This window comes from Erpetoichthys calabaricus, chromosome 1 (assembly GCF_900747795.2).
Source record: "Erpetoichthys calabaricus chromosome 1, fErpCal1.3, whole genome shotgun sequence".
NCBI classification, from domain to species: domain Eukaryota; kingdom Metazoa; phylum Chordata; class Cladistia; order Polypteriformes; family Polypteridae; genus Erpetoichthys; species Erpetoichthys calabaricus.
The window spans coordinates 57087610-57111133 of NC_041394.2; the positions used below are offsets into that span (position 1 = coordinate 57087610).

Below are 23524 nucleotides of genomic sequence, written 5' to 3' on the forward strand. Positions count from 1 at the left end.
AACGATGAGTTTAATTTTACTGCACAACAAAGGAGAGCGTTACAGCTCTTATAAAGGAGCCTCTTCAGGCGACTGTTTAGCACCGCCGTTGTTCTTCTTCCATCGCTCTTCAATCCAAATCCCTAAGGCAGATTCCATCCATACTACTGCCTTATCACGTCCACTTGCAACTCATTTTGCGCCCTGATTAAAGGACACTGCGGCCATAGATCTTATATGCTTTTCCTCCTTTTTAAATAAAAAGAATCGTGGACTCATTGATGCTGTAATTGTGTCCTGCAGCGGTGTAGCTGTTCCCTTACTTCAACATATCCAAAACTTTTACCTTTTCTGCAATCCTGAAGCATTAACAGTAACGTGCATTAATTCTGAATGAGTGAGAGTAGACTTCCTGGTCAGCACTACATTGCTGAGCCAATCAGCAGCACACAGGAACTTAACCGCGTGCTCTGATTGGGTAGCTCCTCAGCCATCCGCCAATAGCGTCCCTTGTTTGAATTCAAATGGGCAAATCAACTGAGGAAGCACACGTACTGTAGACCGCAGACATCCGCGAAGCAGTGAAAAATCCGCGATATATATTCACATATGCTTACATTTAAAATCCGCGATGGAGTGAAGCCGCGAAAGACGAAGCGCGATATAGCGAGGGATCACTGTACAGTTATGGCTGAAATTATCGGCACCCCTGGACTTTTCCTTGAAAATGCACAATTTCTCCCAGAAAATTGTTGCAATTACAAATGTTTTGGTATACACATGTTTATTTCCTTTATGTGCATTGGAACAACACAAAAAAAACAGAGAAAAAAAGCCAAATCTGACATCATGTCACACAAAACTCAAAAACTGGGCTGGACAAAATTATTGGCACCCTCAACTTAATATTTGGTTGCACGCCCTTTGGAAAAAATAACTGAAATCAAGCACTTCCTATAACCATCAACAAGCTTGTTACACCTCTCAACTGGAATTTCCGACCACTCTTCTTTTGCAAACTGCTCAAGGTTTCTCAGATTTGAAGGGCGCCTTCTCCCAACAGCAATTTTGAGATCTCTCCATAAGTGTTCAGTCAGATTTAGATCCTGACTCATTGTTGGCCACTTTAGAACTCTCCCGCGCTTTGTCTTCAACCATTTCTGGGTGCTTTTAGAGGTATGTTTGGGGTCATTGTCCTGCTGGAACACCCATGACCTCTGACACAGACCCAGCTTTCTGACACTGGGCCCTACATTGTGCCCCAATATCTTTTGGTAATCTTCAGATTTCATGATGGCTTGCACACAGTCAAGGCATCCAGTGCCAGAGGCAGCAAAACATCCCCAAAACATCTTACAACCTCCACCATGTTTGATTGTAGGTACTGTGTTCTTTTCTTTGGAGGCCTCATTCCATTTTCTGTAAACAGTAGAATGATGAGCTTTACCAAAAAGCTCTACCTTGGTCTCATCTGTCCACAAGACGTTCGCCCAGAAGGATTTTGGCTTCCTCAAGTACATTTTGGCCAACATCCAGTCTGGCTTTTTTATGTTTCTGTCTCAGCAGTGGGGTCCTCCTGGCTCTCCTGCCATAGCGTTTCATTTTGTTCAGATGTCGACGGATAGTTCAAGCTGACACTGTTGCACCCTGAGTCTGCAGAACAGCTTGAATATGTTTTGAAGTTCATTGGGGTTGTTTATCCACCATTCGGACTATCCTTCGTTGCAGTCTTTTATCAATTTTTCTCTTCCGTCCACGTCCAGGGAGATTAGCTACAGTGCCATGTGTTGTGAACTTCTTGATTATGTTGCGCACAGTGGACAAAGGAACATGAAGATCTCTGGAGATGGACTTGTAGCCTTGAGATTGTTGATATTTTTCCACAATTTTTGTTCTCAAGTCCTCAGACAATTCTCTACTCTTCTTTCTGTTCTCCACAAGGGGGCTCCGCCCCCTGCTCGCTTCGCTCGCCTACCCCCGGCGTTTTGAACCCGTGCCCGCTGGGCAGCTACGTGTCCGGATGACGCACGTTTAATACGGAGCGTTTGCCCGTGTCATTCTGGAGTCCCCCACTGGTAAAACAGAGCTTCGTCCGTACTATTACGCGGTGCATTTTGGACTACTGCGGACCCCGTAGTTTTTCTCGTTTCAGTTTGTATCTTTGGTCAGTTGAGCTCATGTTTTTCAAGCTTTTGAATTCCGGTCTTCATTATCTGTAACCTGCTGTCCATGTGCGTGGCCCCCTTGTTCAACCTGTTTATGACGTTTTACTTTGCTTTCTACTCTGTCTTTAATTTCTGACCTAGCTTTATTCCGGTTTTGTTTCAATGACACTGGGTCCGTGGTGATTATATGTAAAGGAGGCAGTCTAATTTTACCTTTTTGACAACTACGTGTAAATTCATTATTTGTATTGCCAGTTGTTTCTTCTGGGAAGTTAAGTGAATGACAATGATTGCAAATGACATTCATTAATCCCAATGAATTTTCCTCAATAGTGGACTCATTATTGAAGGCGTTGTCAGCCAACTGGCGTAAGCATTTAGCAGGTGTCTGGCGTTGATGTCCGCGACGGGCATGTTTTGCTTGTGGCGTTTGACTGACGCGTTGTTGCATGTACATTATTTGTGACGAGCTAATTTGTAGTTTTAATTGATTTGCCACCGCTTTGCGAAATAAGGAGGATCGCACTCACTGTTAATATGTATCCTTTTCTGCAGTTGAACGGTTAATAGTGCTTTATTGTAAGGAGATACACCTATGCTCACACCTATGCTGCCTAGTGTGAAGGTGTTCAGATGACGTATGTTTAATATGGACGTTTCCTTTAGAAATGTGGTTTTGGGTGTCACTTCTTATTGGGGGGGGGGGGGTGAGGATTGTTGTTGCGCGAGCGTCTTCTTTCTTTTTGTGTTCCTGTGTCTTGTTTGAATCCCCCTCTTTGTGTGTGTCCCGTCCCTTGCTTGTAGGGTCTGTGGGGTGGTTTTGTGTTCTTTTTTATTGTCTTCCATGGGCTTGTTGAATCCCCCTCTTGGTGTGTGTCCCGTCCCGTCCCGTGCCTGTAGGGGGGGTGGTCGTGCCTTGCCGTTGTGCGCTCGTCTGTTCTTTTTTTTTGTTGTGTTTAGTTTCGTGTGCAATGTGTTCTGTGCTTTGCCCGCGGTTGAGTACTTTTTTATGTGCCTTTTCCTTTTTTCGGTGCTTGTGTGACTCCTTTTTGTATGTGCTCACTCCTTTTTTCTGTGGTCTTGTCCGCCACTCGCGGCCCCTCATCCGCCTTTGTCGCCCTCTTTTGTCCGCCTTTCTCCGACTCTCGCGGACTCTTTTTGCGCCTGCGCCTCTCGCGGACCCTCATCCGCCTCTCTCGCCCTCTTTTGTCCGCCCTCTTTTGTCCGCCTTTCTCGGCTCCTCAGCCGACTCTCGCGGACTCTTTTTGCGCCTGCGCAGTACGTCTTTTTGCAGCTACGGCCCATGGCCGGATGTGCCTGCGTCCATCATCCGGTTTAGCATTCTCGGTTAGTAATATAGATGCTTAGTGTGGCACACTCAGACACACAACAGAAAGGTTGAGTCAACTTTTCTCCATTTTAACTTGCTTCAGGTGTGATTGCTATATTGCCAGCACCTGTTTCTTGCCACAGGTGAGTTCATATGATCATCATATGCTTGAAATAAAACGATTTACCCACAATTTTGAAAGGGTGACAATAATTTTGTCCGGCCCATTTTTGGAGTTCTGTGTGACATGATGTCAGATTTGGCTTTTTTCTCTGTTTTTTTGTGTTGTTCCAATGCACATAAAGGAAATAAACGTGTAATTGCAATAATTTTCTGGGAGAAATGGTGCATTCTCTGGGAAAATTCCAAGGGTGCCGATAATTTCGCCCATGACTGTATATATATATATATATATATATATATATATATATATTGTAGCAGATAGAGGTTTTGTCCACCTCTTGAACCCTCAGGTACCACTCTGAACACCAGGTAAAAGTATAACAACTCTTTATTTTGTTGTCTTCACGTGCACAAAGCACTCTCCACACCACACTACTCATATACTACACAATTCTCAAACCAATCCTCCTCGCCCAGACACTTCGCCACCCTACCTCCCAGTTCAGCTCAGTGTCTGGGCTTTCCCACAGTCCTTTTATATGCCCTGACCCGGAAGTGGTTCCTGGCCAAACCCACAAGTCCTTATTCCCTCCGGGTCAGGGTAAACAGTCCTTTCTTCAGCCCGGGAGCACGTCGTTCGTTCCTTCCTGTCACGTGATGATAACGCACTCCCGGGTTATAGGGCACATAAGAGCCCACTAGCCCCCCTACAGCGACTCCCGGCGGCCCCCAAGGTATCCAGCAGGGCTGTGTATACAAACTACAAAGTCCATGAGGCCCTGCTGGAACTCGGGGCACCATCATGCTGTCCGGAGGGCTCCTCCTAGCGGCCTGGGGGTGGCGACCGGAGTCTGTAGCCGGTCGTCCATCACAATATATATATATATATATATATATATATATATATATATATATATATATATATTTTACCAAGAAAAATTCAAGTGCAGGTTAACTTCTAAGTTTGCTTTAGACGCACACCATATGACTGATCATTCTCCTTTATCTCACCTCTCTGCATCTGCTACTCATGTTTACAATATACATAAAGTACACCCATATATGCCATATTACCCAAATTGTACAAACATAATTTTTCCTGGTTTCGAACATATATAAGCCTTCATTTATTTTACTTATGAGCATTCAAATCTTAATTTATGGCTAATCTGACTGTCCTATTGCAGATTTGTTTGTTGTATACTGAAAGTTAAAACTGAAATTTAAAAAAAAAATAATTTGCTTGTACAAAAAGTAAAATTAGAGCATTATCTACACAATATTCCTTAAGCCTTTTTAAGATACCCCAAGGTGTTGCAACACCCACTCTAGAAAGCTCTGCCTTAAAGAGTCAATGTGGTAAAATGCATCTGGGGTCCATGGTAGTCAGACTCCGGGAGGCCATGGGGTGTTTGGTGTGGACAGCAAGCTGATTGTTGGATTAGGTCAGCTGTTCCACATTGGCACTCTGTAGATTGCAATCAGTATTCAGCACCCAAAGGAGTATAAATGGAGCTGGGAGAAAATGACAATAAACGAAGGAATAAGGAAAAGAAGGTGCGATAGGATCAAGGCTGGTGTTATGGAGAGGTAGGTGGTTGGGAATGTTGACCCAAATGGAGTACTAATGGCACTCACATGGCTGGCTCACTCCTCCTGAATGCTCAATGAAAAGAAGCAGCCAGCTGTTCCGGGTGAGCTCCCTCTGGTGGCAGGAAAAAGCAGTGCGGAATATTTATTTGATTAAATTTTAACCTCTATCATGAAATGGGATTTTATTATGTATTATTTATGAAGAACATGCACTGCACTTTTTGGAACACAGTGCTGTGACAATAAAAGCACTTTGCACTGATCTGTACCAACTTCTTGTTGCTATGTGTCCCGTCCATCCTTGGTACATGATCGGCGATGTCCTGGGTTCAAGGAGGAGTATGCCAGCTGCAGGCAACCAGGGCATCACAGTCAACTACTGTAAAGGTCAGTAAGAGCACAAGAATAACCATGTAGAAGTGTTTCTACTTTCACTGGTCAAAAGCAGTCACAATGATTGGTTTGAAGATCATTATAATGCTATAAGTCAGGAGTGCTCAAACTCCGTCCTGGAGACCCCCTGTGGCTGCAGGATTTTGTTCCAACCAGATTCCTAATCATTAATGCCGGTGAAACTCATCCGGGATAAGTCAGTTTTTCAAATGCAGCCGTGTAGCAGATTAGTCTAGCAGACTAGGTGGATGTAAGAACACAGACGAAACCGACTCAGGTGAGGAGTTGGGGCGGGCAAAGTAGTTGCAGCTATTGATTATTCAGTGTTGTTTGCCTGGGTGTCTGATCTGCTCGACAGGATCAGAAATAAAAGGAAAACAATGTGAAGGCAATGTCACAGGTGTTCCTGTAGTATAGTGGGTGTACAGCTCCTCTTCAAAAGGCCATCCATCCATCCATTGTCTCCCGCTTATCCGAGGTCTGGTCGCGGGGGCAGCAGCTTGAGCAGAGATGCCCAGACTTCCCTCTCCCCGGCCACTTCTTCTAGCTCTTCCGGGAGAATCCCAAGGCGTTCCCAGGCCAGTCGAGAGACATAGTCCCTCCAGCGTGTCCTGGGTCTTCCCCGGGGCCTCCTCCCGGTTGGACGTGCCTGGAACACCTCACCAGGGAGGCGTCCAGGAGGCATCCTGATCAGATGCCCGAGCCACCTCATCTGACTCCTCTCGATGCGGAGGAGCAGCGGCTCTACTCTGAGCCCCTCCCGGATGACTGAGCTTCTCACCCTATCTTTAAGGGAAAGCCCAGACACCCTGCGGAGGAAACTCATTTCAGCCGCTTGTATTCGCGATCTCGTTCTTTCGGTCACTACCCATAGCTCATGACCATAGGTGAGGGTAGGAACATAGATCGACTGGTAAATTGAGAGCTTCGCCTTGCGGCTCAGCTCCTTTTTCACCACGACAGACCGATGCAACGCCCGCATTACTGCGGATGCCGCACCGATCCGCCTGTCGATCTCACGCTCCATTCTTCCCTCATTCGTGAACAAGACCCCGAGATACTTGAACTCCTCCACTTGGGGCAGGATCTCGCTACCAACCCTGAGAGGGGCCCTCCACCCTTTTCCGGTTGAGGACCATGGTCTCGGATTTGGAGGTGCTGATTCTCATCCCAGCCGCTTCACACTCGGCTGCGAACCGATCCAGAGAGAGCTGAAGATCACGGCCTGATGAAGCAAACAGGACAACATCATCTGCAAAAAGCAGTGACCCAATCCTGAGCCCACCAAACCGGACCCCCTCAACACCCTGGCTGCGCCTAGAAATTCTGTCCATAAAAGTTATGAACAGAATCGGTGACAAAGGGCAGCCCTGGCGGAGTCCAACTCTCACTGGAAACGGGTTCGACTTACTGCCGGCAATGCGGACCAAGCTCTGGCACTGATCGTACAGGGACTGAACAGCCCTTATCAGGGGGGCCGGTACCCCATACTCTCGGAGTACCCCCCACAGGATTCCCCGAGGGACACGGTCGAATGCCTTTTCTAAGTCCACAAAACACATGTAGACTGGTTGGGCAAACTCCATGCACCCTCCAGGACCCTGCTAAGGGTATAGAGCTGGTCCACTGTTCCGCGACCAGGACGAAAACCACACTGTTCCTCCTGAATCCGAGGCTCGACTATCCGACGGACCCTCCTCTCCAGGACCCCTGAATAGACTTTTCCAGGGAGGCTGAGGAGTGTGATCCCTCTGTAGTTGGAACACACCCTCCGATCCCCCCATTTTTAAATAAATAATTACCGCGCTCACAGAGTAGCGAGGGGCGTGGAAGTTTGGCTGAAACGGTTTCCGGGTGGAGTCGTGCTGCGGGCGTTTCTCCCCTGTGCAGTGTGCGAGTGAGTGAGGAGAGAGAGAAAGCTGGTACGTTACAGTGAGCGAGAGCAGGCTCGAAGGCAATGTGTTCCTGTGGTATAGCGGGTCCATAGCTCCCCTTCAAAAAGCCATTTTTAATCAGGCGACTGACAGTAGTGGAGTCAGGCACAGAGAAGGTCAGCTGCTGAGAGAGCGTCTCGACTGTTGCAGGGCCTGCATCGGTGAAGCAGGTGAGACGCTAATGAAAAAGAGGCACAGGGCTTATTGGTTTTTAAAGACTGCTTCCTTCATTGTGTTTTAACCTCAGTTTTAAAGGATTGTTTTAAGGATCCCATGGGATACCCCTCGCAAACTGTTTTAGACGCTGCATACAGCGATTCACATCCGCGAGAAACATGCCTCTATGAACAGTCAACGTGGCTCAGAGGTGCATGTGGACTCTAGCACAGACAAACATAAATGACGCCATATTTTCTGAGTCGTCGCGTCCAAGTTGGTGGGCGTGGCTCTGCGAGTTGTCGTCGTATCCAATGGTCTTACAGTTGGTGGGCGTGGCTCCATCCTGCGTGTGCCATGGGTTTCTTACTTGTCGGCGGCTTAGTGAATTATATATAGATAATGTGTGCAATCTGTGTAGTTGTTTTCAGTTAGGATTCAGTAGCTGATGCTGTAAGTGATGCATTCTAGAAAGCTGTATATCAAAGATACCGCCACATACAGGCCATGTTTTTCATGTGGTTCTCTACAGAATATAAAGTTTTTCTTTTGATGTGGAGAACTTACAGAAACTAAGGGGGGAAAAGAGATAATACAAGTGGACAAACAATACTTGAGGTGAGAACTTCCTGAGCCTGAGTATGCTTGGGCAAATGCAGCAGTAGTCTACCATACAGCGCTGCCTCAATGAGATATTGCAACAGGGAGGATGCTGTTAACTTGGCTTATATCAGGTCTGTGGCACAATCAGCTGTACAAGTTCAAAGTTAAAAAGCCACCCCCATTGAGTAACGTGTTTTGGTAAACCTTGAAGAGAGTTAATTATTTATCTTTGAGAGAAGCATAAACATTTGGGTTTCCCAGTGCAAATACAGTAGCTTGGTTTTCTGAAAACATAATAGTCATGTAGTTCTGATGGAACCTGAAATAAAAAGATTAAAAAGAATTAATCAGATTGATACTTTCTCTTTACAGTAGTCTAGAGAAATGTACATAAATATTGATGGGAAAACCTCTCTAGTCTGGGACTATCACATGCAATCAAACAATGGTCCCTTTACAGAGAAGTGAAATAGGAAAAATTAGAAATAGGTAAATTTAATGGATGGCAGCAATGATTTGCAACCATTAATGTTGCAGCTCTTACTATATAATACGCGATTATTCTTTTTAAATGCTGGTGGTAGATGGCCCATTTAACCCTGCTCTATTGCACAAACTCAAGATTTTTAGTTCTGCCACAATTCTTGTATTCTGAGATGTTTCTAATTTGAAGTGGTACCATCAAGCGTCTATTCCAAATTCATGGACAAAACTGAAGACAACAAAAAAACCAACGTGAAGCTCAAAGTGACAAAAACACATAAAGAATGACAAATTTTTTTTTAAAAAAAGCCATTATTTTCATATAATAATAGAAACTATAAAGAGTAAAATAACAACCTCCAACATAGGGTCGGTCCTTGAAGCCTCTGATGATCTCATCATTGCAATCTCTGCAAAAGAAAACATCTATTTAAGAAAGAAATTTATTTAAAATTGTACTCCTTGTGTTAAAGTGTGGCTCAGAGAAATAACCATCAACTCAAAAAAATTTTCATACTATATGATAATATATATATATATATATATATATATATATATATATATATATATATATATATATATATATATATATATATATATATATTGTGGTGGATTGCCGGCTTTCGATTCCGGTTCTCACCCCCAGGCCGCCAGGAGGAGCTCTCCCAACAGCGTGAACGTCCCCCGAGTTCCAGCAGGGCCTCATGGACTATGTAGTTTTTATACGCAGCCCTGCTGGATACCTTGGGGGCCACCAGGAGTCGCTGTAGGAGGACTCGGAGGCTCTTATGTGCCCTATAACCCGGGAGTACGTCATGGTCACGTGACAGGAAGATACGCTGTGCTCCCGGGTTGAAGAAAAGGACTGTTTACCCTGACCCGGAAGGGATAAGGAACTGTGGACGGATTGGACAGGAACACCTCCGGGTCAGGGTGTATAAAAGGACGATGGGAAATCCCAGACGTTGAGCTGAGCTGGGTGGAAGGGTGGCAATGCGTCTGGGAGTGTGGATGATTATTGTTTATTGTTATTATTATTGAGTATTGTGGAGAGGAGGGTGCCTTGTGCACTTTATTATTAATAAACCATTATTTGGACTTTTACCTGGTGTCTGACGTCTAGTCTGAGGGTTCAAGGGGTCACGGAGACCTTAATCGGTCACAATATATATATATACAGTGCATCCAGAAAGTATTCACAGCGCATCACTTTTTCCACATTTTGTTATGTTACAGCCTTTTTCCAAAATGGATTAAATTCATTTTTTTCCTCAAACTTCTACACACAACATCCCATAATGACAACATGAAAAAAGTTTACTTGAGGTTTTTGCAAATTTATTAAAAATAAAAAAAACTGAGAAATCCCATGTACATAAGTATTCACAGCCTTTGCTCAATACTTTATCGATGCACCTTTGGCAGCAAGTACAGCCTCAAGTCTTTTTGAACATGATGCCACAAGCTTGGCACACCTATCCTTGGCCAGTTTCGCCCATTCCTCTTTGCAGCACCACTCAAGCTCCATCAGGTTGGATGTGAAGCATCGGTGCACAGCTATTTTCAGATCTCTCCAGAGATGTTTAATCGAATTCAAGTCTGGGCTCTGGCTGGGCCACTCAAGGACATTCACAGAGTTGTCCTGAAGCCACTCCTTTGATATCTTGGCTGTGTGCTTAGGGTCGTTGTCCTGCTGAAAGATGTACCGTCACCCCAGTCTGAGGTCAAGAGCACTCTGGAGCAGGTTTTCATCCAGGATGTCTCTGTACATTGCTGCAGTCATCTTTCCCTTTATCCTGACTAGTCTGTCAGTCCCTGCCGCTGAAAAACATCCCCACAGCATGATGCTGCCACCACCATGCTTCACTGTAGGGATGGTATTGGCCTGGTGATGAGCGGTGCCTGGTTTCCTCCAAACATAACGCCTGGCATTCACACCAAAGAGTTCAATCTTTGTCTCATCAGACCAGAGAATTTTCTTTCTCATTGTCTGAGAGTCCTTCAGGTGCATTTTGGCAAACTCCAGGTGGGCTGCCATGTGCCTTTTACTAAGGAGTGGCTTCCGTCTGGCCACTCTACCATTCAGGCCTGATTGGTGGATTGCTGCAGAGATGGTTGTCCTTCTGGAAGGTTCTCCTCTCTCCACAGAGGACCTCTGGAGCTCTGACAGAGTGACCATCGGGTTCTTGGTCACCTCCCTGACTAAGGCCCTTCTCACCCGATCGCTCAGTTTAGATGGCCGGCCAATTCTGAGGAAAAAAATGAATTTTATCCATTTTGGAATAAGGCTGTAACATAACAAAATGTGGAAAGTATAGTATACAGTGCATCTGGAAAGTATTCACAGCGCATCACTTTTTTCACATTTTGTTATGTTACAGCCTTATTCCAAAATAAATTCATTTTTTTCCTCAGAATTCTACACACAAGACCCCATAATGACAACGTGAAAACAGCTTACTTGAGGTTTTTGCAAATTTATTAAAAATAAAAAAATTGAGAAAGCACATGTACATAATTATTCACAGCCTTTGCCATGAAGCTCGAAATTGAGCTCAGGTGTATCCTGTTTCCCCTGATCATCCTTGAGATGTTTCTGCAGCTTAATTGGAGTCCACCTGTGGTAAATTCAGTTGATTGGACATGATTTGGAAAGGCACACACCTGTCTATATAAGGTCCCACAGTTGACAGTTCATGTCAGAGCACAAACCAAGCATGAAGTCAAAGGAATTGTCTGTAGACCTCCGAGACAGGATTGTCTCGAGGTACAAATATGGGGAAGGTTACAGAAAAATTTCTGCTGCTTTGAAGGTCCCAATGAGCACAGTGGCCTCCATCATCCGTAAGTGGAAGAAGTTTGAAACCACCAGGACTCTTCTTTTTTCACGTTGTCATTATGGGGTGTTGTGTGTAGAATTCTGAGGAAAAAAAATGAATTTAATCCATTTTGGAATAAGGCTGTAACATAACAAAATGTGGAAAAAGTGATGCGCTATATATATATATATATATATATATATATATATATATATATATATATATATATACTGTATGTGTGTGTTATAGACATGTCCTCTGAAGCCATGCAATTGTGAAGCTATGTTCCACAATAGTGATTTCTAAAGATGGTAAAGCTGTGATCTCATTTTCTTCCAACTGGTTGAGATTTCATGCCAGCCCAGTCCTGTCAATCTGAGTGGGCCTCTGGGGGCATGCCCACAGCCTTAGCTGTCTAATAATGCATTTTATGGAAAATAATACTCATAATGCCTCCATGTGACTACAAAGTCAGAGAAGTTTTCTTTCTCTTTAGTCATTCTGGTGTGTTTTCAGACCACTGTGTGTGTGTGTGTGTATATCTCTCTATTATAATAAAAAAATCCTGGGACGAGACAAGACTTTTTCAGAAAGATACTTTCACATCCCACGAGACGAGACTTTGTGCCAAGAGATTTAACCACACTCGAGGCCAGAAATAAAAGACAAAGAGTAGATGACAAAGTAGGACATCGTAAAGAATTCAAAAACATTGGCGCGATACACATACAGAGCAGGTAAAAGATTTTGAAAGTACTAAAATTTGAAAGTCTCATACGAGTGGCAAGGACATGAAATGGCTGGTGTATATCTTGTCACGCTTGGGTCATAGATTTGCTCAGAAACACAGGAGATTGTAGAGACAGGAACGTTATTCAAACACTTCAAGCGAATATATGTCTCTTTCAAAAGTAAAACGAGCTCCTTGTGAAGACAGAGGTGACAGTTCCATCTCTCAATTAAAAGAATGCAGAAACATCTTCCTCTTCATAGGGGTGTGCGTCATGAGTGGGACCACCAACATGAGCAGAGGATGTCTGGAGGAGGAGAGAGAGAGAGACAAAGCAATGAGCAAAAAGGACAGGTGCTGTTGAGGCTTTTAAGAATGCGAAGCGCTGTGCAAGAAGCATATCATACAAAAGAGCAGCAACAGCAGCCTAGCAAGTAACAGAGCAAAGAGGAGGTAAACTGTATTTATTTCCATTGTATCAGCGTTTCAGAGGGTGTTTTGGAGGAGCGACCATGTTTTCTAGGGGTGCGTTCAGCCCCCCTCTTCACACCTCCTCCTTTTCGTGAATTAAGCAACTCTCCAAAACAGGTTCAAACAGGAGTGACAGGACATCCGCATCCGTGCTCAGAGCCAGGTCGATGCCTGATAGTAAAACTTTACGGTTGCAAGCTCAAGAACCATCTCTTGAGACGAGAGTTTGTATCTTTCTGATGGTATAACCATTGAAGTGCAGCGTGATCAGTCACTAATGTAAAATTTCAACCCAATAAATAATAACAGAGCGCATCCACAGCCCATTTAATCGCCAAACATTCTTTCTCAATAGTCGAATAATTGTGTTCCCTAGGAAGCAATTTTCTACTCAAAAATGTGATAGGGTACTCTTCCCCATCTAAAACCTGAGATAGGACAGCAACTAAACCAAACGCACTAGTGTCCATCTGTAGAACAAAATCCTTACAGAAGTCGGGATTCCACAAAACCGGATAAGAAGACAAAGCAGTTTTCAGATCACAAAAGGAACCTTCACAATCTTCTGTCCATAAAACAGGCCGGTTCTTTCTGCCTTTGTAAGATCAGAAAGAGGAGCAGCCCAATTTGCAAAATCAGGGATGAATCTTCTATAATAACCGGCAAGCCCCAGAAAAGCACAAACTTGTTTCTACATTTCTGGACATGGGTAAGCAAGCATCTCTTCCACATTTATAAGTTGGGGCCGGAGTAAACCCCGGCCCATTGAATAACCCAGTTAATGAGTCTCAGACATACCCAACCTACGCTTCTTTGGGTTAGCTGTCAAGCCAGCCTGTCTCAAGCTATCAAGGACAGCCTGAAGACGTTCTAGATGCATATGCCTATCAGTAAATTGATAAAATCCATCAGGAGTTGCAAATGCTGTTTTCTCACAACTGCCAGCCTCAAGAGGCACCTGCCAGTAACCTTTCGTGAGATCCAGCGTGGAGATATAAGTCGCCTGACCCAGTTTTTCCAACAGCTCGTCAACCCGGAGTATTGGATAAGCACCAAATTTAGAGATCTTATTCAAGCGCTTGAAATTGATACAGAACCGAACTAAACTGTTCGGTATTAGGACTAATACAACCGGACTACACCAGTCACTTTTACTTTCACAAATTACACCCAATGCCAGCATCTGTTTGACTCCTTCGCATACAATATTTCGTCCTGCTTCAGGGATCCGAAACGGGTGCATCTGCAACGTAGCACTGGGTTCACTAGTGATTTTATGTCCTGCAAGGTGAGTCACACCCAACAGGGTGGAAAAAACATCAGTGTTTCGTTCAATCAATGATAATAACTCTGTCTTTTGCGAGTCAGTCAAATCGTCACCAATGGCAACATTGGTCTGAAAGACAGCAGCCAAGAAAGCACAAAGCCCTTGCATGTCATGCCACTCCTTCAAGAGATTAACATGTAGAATCTAGAATGGTTTGCACCGGCCCCATACGCTCCCCAATAATGGCAGTACCCTGCCATTTGGCTAGGAACTTGTGCGGGTCAGATGGAATCAGAACCAAAACACAATCACCAGGTTTGAATTCACGGAGCTTAGAGCGTCTATCATATAGCCGTTTCTGAGTTTCTTGTTCATGTTGCTGATGCTCCACAGCAATAGAAGAAAGTTTAGAAGCTTTTGTCCTGATTCCTGTCCATTCCTCACGTACAACATCCAAGACTCATCACGGGCGCCTACCGAACAACAACTCGAAAGGACTCAAGCCAGTGGTTGCCTGCGGCGATTCCCGCACAGCAAACATAAGGAAGGGCAGGACAGAGTCCCAAAATGTTGGGTCATCATGAGCAACTCTCGTCTGATCATCTGTTTTAAAGTCTTGTTAAATCGCTCAGTCAGACCATTCGTCTGCGGATGATAAACAGTCATATTTAATTTCTTAATAGCAAGGCTGTCACACAATTGTTTCATCATGCGAAAAGTAAAAGGTGTGCCTTTATCAGTTAAAATTTAACTAGGGTTGCTAATACGATTAAAAATCTCGTACAGAGCTTTGGCTACAGTGGAGGAATTGGCTTTTCTCAGAGCAGCCACTTCAGGATATCGCGTTGCATAGTCAATCAACACAAGAATATATTGATACCCATTATTACTCTTAGGAAGAAGGCCCACAATATCCAATCCTACCCGTTGCAAAGGAATATCCAAAATAGGCATAGGAGAAAGGAGAGCCCGAGGAGGTTTATAAGCAGAGATGATCTGGCAGTCAGGACACGGACTACAGAATTGTTCAACATCTTTAACCATATTCAGCCAATAAAATCGATTTGATAAACGATCTCTAGTCTTATCAGCCCCCAGGTGACCACCCAAGACATGAGAATGGGCCAACTGCAAAAGAATGTCTCTATGAACAACTAACTGTTTAATAAATTCCCCCACTAAATGATCTGAAATCACTCTAAAAAGGCAGCCGTCTTTCTCGAGAAAGTGTTGGGTTTTCAAGCCTCCAGTCGCACGCTCTTGGTAGTAGGAGTCACTAGCGGAGTAAGCCTGTTTAAACACATATTCTAATGAGTTATCAGCATGCTGCAAGCACACAAAATCCATCTGCTCACTAGTGCTTGGTTTGTGTTTGGAGGCATTTGCAAGTTGAGAAGTTGTAGATGGGCCAGCTAGCCACTCTCTGGGAATTTGGAGGAGTCACTCCCAGTCTCACTGGAGAGATCAGATTCAATGTCTAATCGTGGCTCAAGATCTTCCCCAACAGCCACCAGTTCCTCCCCCTCATTTAGGTTGACAGGGGGCTTGATGACTGGTACCCGACATTTGGTCATGAGTCTAGGAAAGAGGGCATTCCTCCTGCCTATTAGCAAGGGCCAGAGGCAGGAGTCCGACACAGCAGTCCAAACTTTAAAGTGCCGACCCTTATACAATATGTTAAAGGAAGCAGCACTGTCTGATAGTCCTTAACATCTCCATTTACACAACGTATGTTTACAGTTTCAGCGTTGCAGTGGTACTCGCTGTTAAGACAGTCACGTCTGATAACACAAAGGTCACTTCCTGAGTTCAATAAGGCAGAGATCTCGCGGCCCCCCAACTTCACTGAGATCATTAAGCTGTCCCTTTTAACTGAAGGAACACAGGAGCAAAAAACCTTGGCTAAGCCGATTTCCATTGAATGATCAGGGGATAGGCGACATTCTCTGGCTAAGCGGCCGAGTTGATCACACCGGAAACATCTTCGTTCAGCACCACTGCTAAAATATCCACGGCGATGTCTACGACCATTTGCCTCTCCAGATGTTGGCACTTCATCAACAACCAGACCCGTAGGTGGCCTTCCTGAGGAAACTGGATTTTCAGGTCTTGAAGCCCGTTGATGCTCTAACCGTTGTTCAGGCGATGAACATTCCCAGGGCAATCCGGTGGAGGCTGATAATGAGCATAAAGTGCAGCGAATCCATCGCCTTTTCTCCAAGCAGCCTGAGAACCTTCCAAACTTTTGGCTAAGACTGTAAATGACTCAACATCATGACGAAGAAATTCATTGCGGAGAACTGTGGGTATCCCTGCCAGCACGATCTTCATGGCAACCTTTTCCACAACACACTCTGTCTGGTCCCCTTCAAACCAGCAGTGAACTTGATGAATCAAATCTTGTAACTGCGCTCGAATTGGACCATCCATGTCCAGTCTCCAATCACGAAGTGCAAAACCCTTAGCCAGAAAGCTCGTAGTTTTACAGAAAACAACTTGTTCCTTCAAGAAATCATAATCGCCGACCTTATTGTGAGGCACATTCTGCATTGCAAGCAAGGCATCCTTGGACAAAAAGGGGGTGACGATAACAGCCCAGTTTCGTCTGTCCCAGCACATCAAAGTCACCACGTGTTCAAAAGCTAAAAAGAACATCTCTGGGTTACCTGAAGGACCCATCTTCACCAGCAGATCCTTAGGATTAGCAGGAAGAGCAGGTGGGGAATCATCTTCTGGGTCGGGAGGAAGCGGAAAAGTTTGAGCGAATTGAAACAACTCCTCAGGATTCATCTGTGCAACCACTCCTGGTATCACTTGTCACGCTTGGGTCACATATTTGCACAGAAACACAGGAGATTTTAGAGACAGGAACTTTATTCAAACACTTAAAACGAACATATGTCTCTTTCAAAAGTAAAATGAGCTCCTTGTGAAGACAGAGGTGACAGTTCTGTCTCTCAATTAGAAGAATACAAAAAAATCTTCCTTTTCTTCTGTGGCGGCGGCGGCAGCAGCAGCTGCCACCCAGCAAGTAACAGAGCAAAGAGGAGATAAACTGTATTTATTCCCATTGTCAGTGTGATCATATGTGATGTGATCAATGTGATCGTATGCTGGATTTATGTCCAAGTGTCTGTTAATGGCGTTCTCATTTGATAGCCAAGATTCGGCCAGCTCTCTAGCACTTTTAGTACTGGCCTTGAATTTTACTTGTACATTGTCCCAGTTAAATGTATGTCCTGTTGATTTAGTATGCGTATAGATCAATCAAATTCTGATGGCGTTGCGATGTTCCTGTATACGTGTTGCGATTCTTTTTGAAGTTTGTCTTATGTATACTGCTGAGCAAGAACTGCATGGAATACTATAAACCGCGTTTCATGTTTCTGCTGTCAATTTCTTAGTTTTAGCATTAATGAGGACCGTGCGCAAATTGTTCGTGGGTTTGTGTGCTATTCTGACGCCTGACTTGGCCAGGATGCGTGCTGTACCTTCAGACACCTTGTGGTGATAAGGGAGTGAGTACCAAGTGGGGGGGGTACTGATTAAAGTCGATTGTTTGCTGAGTATTTGGCGTCTTCTGTGTAAACTCCGATTAATTAATGTTTTTTAGTATCCGTTTGAAGTGAAAAGATGGAAGAGATAGCGTCTCTCATTCATTTTTGTTTCCTTCGTATTACAATGGGTGTGGACTCTTCTGAATAGAGTTTTAGCACAGCTCCATTTATGAGATACCGGGTGGTTGCTGGTGAAGTGTAATATCTTGTCTGCGTAGCATTCTTTACGGTAAACACTTGTGGTCAGGGTGGCGTCATTATTTCTTTTGATGTAGATGTCCAGGAAGCTGATGTGTCGGTTCATTTCTTTTTCCATTGTGAATTGGATTGCAGGGAATATTGTGTTGATGTGATTGCAGCGATTTGAAAACATGGCCCTATCCCAGTTCAAACCCAAAATTTGAATACACTATGTAGACGACACATTCGTCATACTAAAAAATGACCAGCTGAATTAATTTTACAATCACATCAACACAATAACAGTTTTATTATTTTTGTTCCTTGGATCAGAAGATAGAAAGAAAGAGGGGATAGTACCCGGCACAAACCCCATGATTTCACTCACCTCTGGGCTTGTTGACTGCCTCCTAAGCGTGCGTGTGTGACAATATATATATATATACGCACACATATGTATGTGTAGCCCTCTAGCTGTTGCCCCTGTGTAAAGAGAACTTAGTAATTTCTCTCCTATTGCATGGGAAAGGTGACAGTGATATTTACAAATAAATGGCCTAAAGACTGCTTTCCACTACATAAGTAAACACACACATTTTCTCACGCATTTATGGAAAAAGCAAACATTAAAGACAGTAAGAAAAAGAGCTGTGCAACCACCTGTATGTCAGAATGAGAGTTCCAAAGTGGATCTTATCAAGTGGTTTACTCGTAATAGTAATACATAACCATTGCAGAGAGTGAAACAGATGATTAGTGAGGGTGGGGAGAGAGAGAGACAAATTTCTGGATAAGATGCAGAGGTTAATAATAATAATAATAAATAATAAAGTGTAGCATCAGAAGCATGCAGGCTATCACTGTTGAGCTTCCTGGGGGTAATTACAAAAGAACCTAAAAGACTTATATAGTGCCTTTCATAATATAGTGCTTTTTGGTAATTTTATGATAAAACAGTAGGTTTAAGGAGTGTTGGCAGTACATCTTAAAACTGCCTTGCCTGTGTTGGACCAAGTCTGAAAATGTATGTTATATTGTTAATTGTAAATAAAAGAAGCGGTGACATTTCCCTTATTGCGTGGCTTTATTTAGTTCTGCTTGTAGGCTGGGGTTTCCCTCACGGGATGGAATATTCCTGTCTTACCTTAGTGGCAGGTTGAGGGTAGTGAATTATAAAGCCTGGGAGCAGCTGTTTTTATTTTTTGGAAAGCAGGTTAAAGGTGTTGGCTGTTTTTTGGCTGATGTAAACATATACAGTGGGTACGAAAAGTATTCAGACCCCCATCAATTTTTCACTCTGTCATATTGCAGCCATTTGCTAAAATCATTTAAATTAATTTTTTCCCTCATTAATGTACACACAGCACCCCATATTGACAGACAAAAAAAAGAATTTTTGAAATTGTTGCAGATTTATTAAAAGAGAAAAACTGAAATATCACATGGTCCTAAGTATTCAGACCCTTTGCTCAGTATTTAGTAGAAGCACCCTTTTGAGCTAATACAGCCATGAGTCTTCTTGGGAAAGATGCAACAAGTTTTTCACACCTGGATTTGGAGATCCTCTGCCATTTCTCCTTGCAGATCCTCTCCAGTTCTGTCAGGTTGGATGGTAAACGTTGGTGGACAGCCATTTTTAGGTCTCTCCAGAGATGCTCAATTGGGTTTAAGTCAGGGCTCTGGCTGGGCCATTCAAGAACAGTCACAGAGTTGTTGTGAAGCCACTCCTTCGTTATTTTAGCTGTGTGCTTAGGGTCATTGTCTTGTTGGAAGGTAAACCTTCGGCCCAGTCTGAGGTCCTTAGCACTCTGGAGAAGGTTTTTGTCCAGGATATCCCTGTACTTGGCCGCATTCATCTTTCCCTCGATTGCAACCAGTCGTCCTGTCCCTGCAGCTGAAAAACACCCCCACAGCATGATGCTGCCACCGCCATGCTTCACTGTGGGGACTGTATTGGACAAGTGATGAGCAGTGCCTGGTTGTCTCCACACACACCGCTTAGAATTAAGGCCAAAAAGTTCTATCTTGGTCTCATCAGACCAGAGAATCTTATTTCTCACCATCTCAGAGTCCTTCAGGTGTCTTTTAGCAAACTCCATGCGGGCTGTCATGTGTCTTGCACTGAGGTATGTGTGAAGACAACCAGGCACTGCTCATCACTTGTCCAATACAGTCCCCACAGTGAAGCATGGTGGTGGCAGCATCATGCTGTGGGGGTGTTTTTCAGCAGCAGGGACAGGACGACTGGTTGCAATCGAGGGAAAGATGAATGCAGCCAAGTACAGGGATATCCTGGACAAAAACCTTCTCCAGAGTGCTAAGGACCTCAGACTGGGCCGAAGGTTTACCTTCCAACAAGACAATGACCCTAAGCACACAGCTAAAATAACGAAGGAGTGGCTTCACAACAACTCTGTGACTGTTCTTGAATGGCCCAGCCAGAGCCCTGACTTAAACCCAATTGAGCATCTCTAGAGAGACCTAAAAATGGCTGTCCACCAACGTTTACCATCCAACCTGACAGAACTGGAGAGGATCTGCAAGGAGGAATGGCAGAGGATCCCCAAATCCAGGTGTGAAAAACTTGTTGCATCTTTCCCAAGAAGACTCATGGCTGTATTAGCTCAAAAGGGTGCTTCTACTAAATACTGAGCAAAGGGTCTAAATACTTAGGACCATGTGATATTTCAGTTTTTCTTTTTTAATAAATCTGCAACAATTTCAAAAATTCTTTTTTTTGTCTGTCAATATGGGGTGCTGTGTGTACATTAATGAGGGAAAAAATTAATTTAAATGATTTTAGCAAATGGCTGCAATATAACAAAGAGTGAAAAATTGAAGGGGGTCTGAATACTTTCCGTACCCACTGTAAATTCTCCTTTTATTTACCTAGTATATTTGTCTGTCTTTAGGCTTGTTATATTTGGAGAGACAAGCGAATGTGTTATTTAACATAAATGGGAGTCTTCAACATTTTCCCCTGGGTACTGAATTTTAATTCATTTATTGGACACTCTTGTTTGTTGAACTGTTTATTCTACTGAGCCATTGCTGATATTTTTTCCTTTGTGAATAAAATCTTTTTTTATAACTTGGCATAGTCCTGAATCACATGTGGGCCTGGTTCTGAGATAATACCCTGTCAGCTCCTCTTGGCTTCAATGGATGTAGTGAAGGACTTGCCCTGAAAATAATTATTTTCTTGGTTGGTACTGGTGTCTGATTTGAATAATATTGTATCATTTTGCTTAAATTCTGTTCAGTATTATAATAAGAATATAAGTTTAATGTCACTGTGCTCTGTACAAAAATTATTTTATAAATCCACTCACATGTACAGGTCAGGCCAAAGTTAGCACACAGGGGCTCTCAGCATTTAGAACTGCTAGGCAAGCATTTGAAGAGAGAAAGGTACAACTACGAAAATGGACATTTTACTATTTCTGTATGTTAGAGATGAAATTGAATCCTCTCCTTGCCTAGTTTGGAACCTAAGTAAGGGCCTGCGCGTGGAGAAAACAGTATAAAAGACTTGGACAGCAGCCAAGTCTTCGAAGCCGACAGATAGATAGATAGATAGATAGATAGATAGATAGATAGATAGATAGATAGATAGATAGATAGATAGATAGATAGATAGATAGATAGATAGATAGATAGATAGATAGATACTTTATTAATCCCAATGGGAAATTCACATTCTTCAGCAGCAGCATACTGATACAATAAATAATATTAAATTAAAGAATGATAATAATACAGGTGAAAAAAACAGACAATAACTATGTATAATGTTAAATATTAACGTTTACCCCCCCTGGTGGAATTAAAGAGTCGCATAGTTTGGGGGAGGAACGATCTCCTCAATCTGTCTGTGGAGCAGGACAGTGACAGCAGTCTGTCGCTGAAGCTGCTCTTCTGTCTGGAGATGACATTATTTAATGGATGCAGTGGATTCTCCATAATTGATAGGAGCCTGCTGAGCGCCCTTCGCTCTGCCACAGATGTTAAACTGTCCAGCTCCATGCCAACAATAGAGCCTGCCTTCCTCACCAGTTTGTCCAGGCGTGAGGCGTCTTTCCTCTTAATGCTGCCTCCCCAGCACACCACTGCGTAGAAGAGGGCGCTCTCCACAAATGTTTGATAGAACATCTGCAGCATCTTATTGCAGATGTTGAAGGAAGCCAGCCTTCTAAGGAAGTATAACCGGCTTTGTCCTTTCTTGCACAGCGCATCAGTATTGGCAGTCCAGTCTAATTTATCATCCAGCTGCACTCCCAGATATTTATAGGTCTGCACCATCTGCACACAGTCACCTTTGATGATCACTGGGTCTATGAGGGGTCTGGGCCTCCTAAAATCCACCACCAGCTCCTTGGTTTTGCTGGTGTTCAGGTGTAGGATGGGTGATATCGTCCTGAAAAGCCTTCCAGCGCAGCGAAGAAAAATAGCAGACTGTATACATCGAGATCTCACCTTGATAAAGTCTTGTCATGGCTTCCCATCTGTAATGCCACGTAAATCATCATTAAAGAAAGCTAAGTTATTTTCTCTTATGTGATTTCTTACCACCATATCACTATGGGAGGGATATCGCCTTTTAATATTATATGTATATAGATTCGGGTTACTTAAAACATGGCAATTACAAAAGAACTTATTCCAACTAGGGAGCTATCGCCCCCTACAGGGAACAGATCTTGCCTAGGTTCTTCATATTTGTCAGATTAAATATAACTTCTTGAAAGTCTGACTTGGTGTGCCAGTGCTCAGACAATAGTTTGTTGATACAAACCATGACTTTGCACCTGTCAAAGAGACTTTAGTCAGAATATTTGGCTACCAGTATTTGTTAAACTTTATAAATAACACACCAATTTCTGCTAATCACTATCTCAATATTTTGAATCTAGTGTGTTGTTAGTGAAAATTACAAAATACATAGAATAACTGGGGAAACCCAGGCATTGGGGATGCACAAACCAGTGTGGTTCCTTATGCCAGTTCCAAGCCCGGATAAATTGGGAAAATTACATCAAGAAGGGCATCCATGTAAAATTTTGCCAGATCGATATGCGGACAACAATATAGATTTCCAAACTGGATTGGTCAAGGCCCAGGTTAACAACAGCCATCACCAGTACTGTTTGCCAAAAGGGTGCTGGTGGAAATTGGGCTACGCTACTGTTGGGCAAAGAGGGAGAAGAAGAGGGGGAAGGCATGTCCGGAGGCAGAGGGTGAAGAAGAAAGTAAAGAGAGTGGAAGTGAGGATATGAATTTTGAATGCTGGCAGTATGACTGATAAGGGAATGGAGAGAAGGAAGGTTGATATATTGTGCATTCAAGAGACCAGATGGAAGGGGAGTAAAGCCAGGTGTATCGGAGGCAGGTTCAAATTGTTCTACCATGGTGTGGTTGGAAGGAGAAATGGGGGAGGGGCTTTCCTGAAGAACAGTATGTCAAGAGTGTGTTTGAAGGTGAAAAGAGTGTTGGACAGAGTGAGGATTACAAAGCTGGAAATTGAAGGCATGATGGTGAATGTTGTTAGTGCTTATGCCCTGCAAGTTGGGTGTGCAATGACTGAGAAAGAAGATTTCTGGAGAGAGTTGGATGAAGTGGTGGATGGTGTACCCAAGAGAGAGAGTGGTGATTGGAACGGATTTCAGTGAACATGTTGGTGAAGGGGATAGAGGAGACGAGGAGGTGATGAGTAGGTATGGTGTCAAGAAGAGGAACGAAGA

At 43.6% G+C, this 23524-nt stretch overlaps 1 protein-coding gene across 1 annotated transcript in view; it reads right to left on the reverse strand.

Annotated features, from left to right (window-relative positions):
- Positions 1 to 8330: 8330 nt before the first annotated feature.
- The window catches only part of LOC114645600 (uncharacterized), an 88156-nt gene continuing 72962 nt past the window's right edge, over positions 8331 to 23524 (reverse strand). Inside the window, exon 8 of the mRNA XM_051931834.1 lies at positions 8331 to 8480. The gene's annotated coding sequence lies outside the window, so the exon portion shown is untranslated. The remainder of the gene's footprint in view (positions 8481 to 23524) is intronic.